This window comes from Geospiza fortis, unplaced genomic scaffold (genome assembly GCF_000277835.1).
Source record: "Geospiza fortis unplaced genomic scaffold, GeoFor_1.0 scaffold292, whole genome shotgun sequence".
Taxonomy (NCBI): domain Eukaryota; kingdom Metazoa; phylum Chordata; class Aves; order Passeriformes; family Thraupidae; genus Geospiza; species Geospiza fortis.
Genome location: NW_005054482.1, coordinates 1,244,357 through 1,250,533, shown reverse-complemented (window position 1 = coordinate 1,250,533; position 6,177 = coordinate 1,244,357). Strand labels below are relative to the sequence as shown.

Genomic DNA, 6,177 nt, shown 5'->3' with positions numbered 1-6,177 from the left:
CGGCCCGGCTCTGCTGCGCCTGCCGTGCGGCCCCGGTGTGTCCTGCGGAACAAGCCCGGCCAACGGGCCCCTCCCCGGCCCCAGCCCCAGCCCAACAAGGAATAGCGACCGGGCAGCGACACACAGACACAAGAAAGGTGCAGGTGTAGGTGTAGGCAGCAGCGCATTCACGCGTGCCAAGGAGAAATGATGCTGCTCCAGGTGCTCCAGTGCGGGAGAAGCTGGGAGGCCACTAGGAAGCATCACACCCTTCTTCCATTGGCACACGGAGCCGGTATGCAGCGGTGCCGGCGAGGGTTGTGCTGGGGCTGGCCGGAGTGGGCTCCACGGCCCCTGTATCATCCCAAACCGGTGCTTTGGGCGCAGCTGGAAGGGGTAGTTTGGATCTATGTGATTTTAGGTACACCTTGCAAGGGTTCAAACCAAAGGAAGTTTTATAAAATCAATTCCACCTTGACTCGTTTGGGCTATCTGGCAGGCACTGGTCTCACACCTGCTTCAGCTGCCCTGCTTGAGGGAATGACAGCGCCAATATGCAAGTTCAAATGACAGCTGTGTTTGCATGTTACTGCCACTATATCTGTCACAGTACCATGGGTTTCAACCTACACAGTCTCAGGGACTGCTCACGCTTCAGAGTCTTCCAGTGGGAGCTGGACATCACCATTTACTGGAACTATTTGATCCAGTTTGCATTCCAACTAGAAGGACTTTAAATGGTGATGGTATATCAAGGAACTAAACTTCTGTTAGGAACCTCTTATGGCATCAGAGCCTCACTTTGCTGGATTAATTTGTGCTTATGCTAGGTAGGTGAAATACCACCCCAATATGGTGTCTTGGTGTGAGAAATACTTGGTTTTCACTAAATATTTAGTTTTGACTAGATGCCATAGCATCTAGCTGATAAATATTTTGCAAAATAGCTGCAATAGCTAAAACATCAAGATGAACGTAAGGTTACTTACAATTGGGTAATTTTTGAGTGAAGCATTCTTTAGGAAGATCTGAAATTTTTCATCCCAGTCCGTGAGTTTGCCTTGAGAATACACAGTGCACCTGAGGGCTGAAGATGTTTGTCCAGAATGCCAGGGACCCAAAGCCCTGCTTTCATTCAGATGCTGAATTTGCAGGCAGGTCTCACACAGCGTCTGTAGGAACAAAACTACAAATAGTGATTGGCTGCTTGAAGGAGGATCCATCTCTGTCTTTTCTTTGCAACTATTAATTTTGGTGTAAATTGCTCACTATGAGCTGGGCAAAGGAACAGGCTCTTGCCCCGTGAGCTTCCTGTTGGACATGAGGAAACTGCACAGTGGCAGCGTGAATCCCATGAGTCCCTAGCACAAGGAATCTACCCAAGAAGCTATTGCTGCCCTCTCACCCCATTGCCACCCAGGCAGGGCCTCTGGAGAGAGGGTCCCTTTTCCTCACGCTGCACACAGCGCTGCCCCCTTGTCCTTGCATTTCCCAAAGCTCCCTCGTGTTCCACACTGTCCCTGCCTCTCCCTGGGCAGCGGGAATTGGGGCTCTGCCAGCCAGGACATTGTCTCATCACCTCCTCTGATAAAAACAAACTAACAAACCAAAACCAACCAACCAACAACAAAAGGAACCAAATCAAAACGAACAAAAGATAATAACTTGAATTTTGAAGTGTTGCAGGAGGTAAAAGCTGTTTCTGCAGTTCTCTGCTGCACATACTGATGCAAGTAGTTTTTTGCTGTCATGCTCTTGCCCTTCCAAATCTGTCACTGACTCAGGTCCAGGGGATTGCTTATAGGATTTCTCTGGGCATCTTTCTAAGATTTTAGGTGATTCATAAATTTGGACTGCTGTTGGCCTTGCTGCTAAGGGGTTGCCACTTTCCATGCCAGTGTTGCTTGCATTTCCCTGATTACAAAAAGGGATTCTTACATCTCATATCATTAAAAGTTTAAGTGCTAGTGGTCTCTTCAGCTAAAGAGTCCACATGCATCATTTGCAGGGATTTCAACTTTCTACAAAAATACTTTAATATTTTTCATTTTATATTTTTCATTTGATTTTGAACAATTTGTTTATTGCTGCTGAGGCTCTTCCTTAAGGGTGTCCGTTCTCTTCTTTAAGTACTGTTTTTAAGTACTTTTTAAAGTACTGTTTTACCCTGAAGAACAAACTTACAGTAGCCCTATAAAATAGTTTTAAATATTAATAGCAGTGTGCTAGTAATGGCATAGGGAATGTTAATATCTTCTTTAAAATCCATTCACCAAAAGTACCTCAATAAATAACATTATTACTCTGATACTAGACTAAAAGCAATGAAATCATAAATCCTTACATATTTGCTGTTTGTTGAAACAATTCTTTCAAAAAATTACCATAGAAGATCTGAAATTTCTGTAAGGCTTCAATAGCATATCCTATTTGTCTTTGAACAGACACTACTTTTTCCAAATTAAAAAACAGTGTTATTTTTACTCTCAATGTATCCAGATTTATTGCTCCCATAATAACTGGCTGCCCAGAACTGTTCAGATCTGTTCTACCTCATTTATCCTTTGGCTAACACTTGTTTGCAGCAGCACCTGTAGCTGACCTTTCTCCAACAGCAAATATAAATCTTATCTATTTGAAGGTTACAAGTTTTTTGAGCTTAAGCTGCTGGCATCTGCTGGCTCCATGAAGCAGTGAGGCATCAACACAGACACCTTGGAACAACTCACTGTGAGGGAGAGGAGAAATAATGGAAGACTGAGAAAATTCCAGCTGTTCATGAACATTACTTCCTTCAGGAAGGAGCTGAAGACCTGGGATGATGTAAAACCCAGAATGCCAGTAGGTAGCTCACTACTCCATCAAGATCCAAAGTGTGTAGGTTTCATATTTTCAGAAGGCCAAGTCCTATCCATGCAGATAAGCATATACAGAGATAGGAATGTGGCATTCCTGTCTAAAGGACAACTTTGCCGTCATGAACGACTCAGCTTCCTGGTCAAAACATCAGGACATTTGCAAAGAACAGCTCTGTGTGAGAGACACACCCTTGTTAATAAGGTGGGCTTTTTGTGCTGATATGCTGAGGAGAGAAGTTCACAGAAATTTAAGACAAAAATGCTTATCAGTACAAAAAAATGAACAACCTACCCAAATAACTGAAGGAAAGGCCTGTGTGTCACTAGAAACGCTGCCTGTGTAATTTGGTTTCTTTGGAGAAGGCCTTTGCTCCATATTATTACCATTATCCAGCAGCCAAAACATACACAATTACATGTATAACCTTCCTGCTCTTATCTAATCTGGGTTTTCCAACCTCCTTTTAGCTTTGTAATTGAAACATCTTCCAAGTGGCTGGCTCTGCGGCCTCCTACATGCTGAATGAAAACCCACCTGCCAGGAGGATGGCCTTTGTGTTTGCACCTTTGGGTGGACCCCTGAAAATCAGAGTCACTTGGGAGTCCCCAAGGAAAGGAGTGAAAGATACTCATTTTAGAAGCCACCCTGGAGCAGCAGCTGGAAGTTGGCTGCATGGAGCATTGAAGATAAATGAGGTGCAAAAGCATCCCAAGAGCAGCAGCCAGAGATGAATGAGGTGGGTGGGAACACCTGTAGGGCATTTGCTAGCTCCCACCTGCTCCTGGTGGGAATCCTGCACCTAGGCCTCAGGCACGTGTTGTACCTGCTCTTCACACACAAAAAGCAAGGTGTGTTCTAAAGGCTCCTTAGAGCTTCTTTCCTCTGCACTAGAGATGTTATCTGTGCCACATGCTGCTCCAATAAATACCTTTGTGTAATGAATAATGTGGAGGGGAAGATTCCGTGATGTAGAAGACTGGTCAGAACAGCTACAAATCCACTGAAGAGTTTCAAAGCGATTTGTATAACATTTTTCAAGTTCATCTGTGTACTATTCATGTGGGGTTTTTTTTTGGTTTTTTTTTCCCTGTGGGAAGTACCTGTTTTCTCTTTACTGTGGCTCTTTCTCCCAGTTCAAGATGGTTTGTGCCCCAAGAGATGCCAGTGGAACAGAGATGGAGAGGAGAAAAACCACACAAGGAAAGGTTCACACACTTCATGTGACCACTTCTCCAGGCACCTGCCAGTGCCCTCTACCCCTCGGGACAGAGGAAAGCATACCCCACCCCAAAATATTGCAAAACGAGAAGAAACATTTTGGGGAGGCAGGTTCTCAGTGTTTGAGGTGCACAATACGTGATGGAGGAGATCATTAGGTGTCAATGCTGTGCAAAGATCAAGGCCCTCAGAGCAGATCTGCAGAGACCAGGCACAGAGGATGGAAAAGCACTTTATGGTGAGCTCATGACCCACTTCCATGATTTTCCAAAAATTTTGGTAACCAGAGAACAAAGTGTCATTTACTACTAAAAATTATTGTCAATCCAGTCAGATTGCTAATTCATTTCATGAAAATCACCAGATTGTGTGATGGAATTCCAGACTAGACCTAGCTTTTATAGAAATCTGTTGGCCTTTTCTTTCACAGGGAACTCCTCAAAGACAATCTAGCAGGTGTTCAAATTTAGTCTTCCCTATATCAAAAACCTGACTTGCTGACTTTTTAGATCAGACGATGACAAGTGTCTAGGAGTCACTTGGATAAAGGAATAATTGAAGAGGCTTATAAACAAATCTCTCCCTATTCATTGTGTCCTAGAAAAGCAGACCATTGCTCTCAAGCTGTCTTTTAGGGGTTTTTGGTGGGTTGCAGCTATGCACACTCAGCTCTCTAAGATATTTTCTCTGACATAAGCAGAGCTTGGAGGATGCTCACAGCTCTGCTCAGCAGCCTTTCATTTTTCCACTATGCTGCAAATTGCTGCTTTGCTGCTGCTTCCTCTGCTTTACCCCAGCACACAAACATCTCTCTCCCTCGGCCAGATTCCATTGCTCCCTAAGGGAAGGAGCATCCTCTCTTTTTTCAGAGACCTCTGTACATACCTACTCTCCTCTCACAGGGAGATAGCCTACAAAGCAAGGACAATCAAATACAGAGTGTCACACAGAGCTGTCACTCTCAGCGTGCAGATGGCAATAATATTTGTTACTCACTGGTCACCACGTGAGCTGGGACATGGCTTGACTTTCCAGCCTGTGCTTGTGGCAGCTTCCAGGACAGCAGGAGCACCAGGAAACTCCTTTTGGAGCCTCATTAATACCCACAGGCAGGCCAGAGGGCATCACCCATCAAGGCTACAGGGCAGGAACAACGGATGTGCTGCAGATGAAGATAAAAAGAAAGGACATCATCAGATCCTCCCACAAGCTAGACTTAATGCATGAAGAGGAATTTGAAGCATCCCAAACTTGGAAAAAGGGCATTTCTAAAGAAAGCCACCTGCTTTGACAGTATTTTAGGGGTGGTGGGTGTTAGATTCAGAGTGTTGAGACATTGAATTTGTCAAAAGATTGGGAAGATGCTTCAGCCAAGAAGCCCCAAATATCTGTTGGGAACAGACTTCTTTTTCAGATCTGATGGAAGATATCAAAGGAGTCAGCTTTAAAATGGAATCACCCTATCTGCTGCCAGTAAATGTTCTGGGAGTGTGCTATAAAACTAAAACTAGACTTACTCTGTTAGATCTTGTTTTCTGTCACAGTGAGCATCAGATAGGGCTGCAGAATCACACACCAGCACAATCCTCATTTTTTCAGGAGGTTCCATAAACATATGGTCAGTCATTGTGTGTGTATGTGCTATGGATGCCAAAATAATTGTCAACAAAAGCCTGATGAGTGAAGAAGTAAAGAACAAGCTCTTCCTTGTTCTGCTAGCAGTTCAGGATTTCAGTACTTCACATTTTTTCTAGAAAGCACCTTCATTTAAGTTATGCTGTACTTGTGCATGAGAAAATAATTGCCACTCATGAATCCACATCTCAGGTATACTGTGGAGATCTCTGGAGCACCACCATGATAACTGCAAAGGGGGTAGAAGCTGTTCCACTTGCATGAGCTCTGTGTTGTCTGATGACCAGAGTAGTCAGGAATTGTCTTGTCTGTTGTCCCCATTAAAACAAACCATTGTCCATGAAAAGATCTTTCTGCCCGGGGAAAAGGTTCTTGCTCAGCCCCAGCAGTGCAATTTCTGCAAGGTGCCCTTGGAGCAGGGAGACACCAGAACCCAGCAGTGCTCCCCCAGCAGCCAGGAGTCCTTCCACACTGAGGAGGCTCCTC

The 6,177-nt window shown here is 44.5% G+C and overlaps 1 protein-coding gene across 1 annotated transcript in view; it reads right to left on the bottom strand.

Annotated features, from left to right (window-relative positions):
• Nucleotides 1-5,187, bottom strand: part of PRR5 (proline rich 5) — a 66,326-nt gene extending 61,139 nt beyond the window's left edge. The window contains exons 1-2 of the mRNA XM_031063136.1: nt 5,053-5,187; nt 969-1,151 (exon numbers count right to left, since the gene is read on the bottom strand). The gene's annotated coding sequence lies outside the window, so the exon portion shown is untranslated. The remainder of the gene's footprint in view (nt 1-968; nt 1,152-5,052) is intronic.
• Nucleotides 5,188-6,177: the final 990 nt, after the last annotated feature.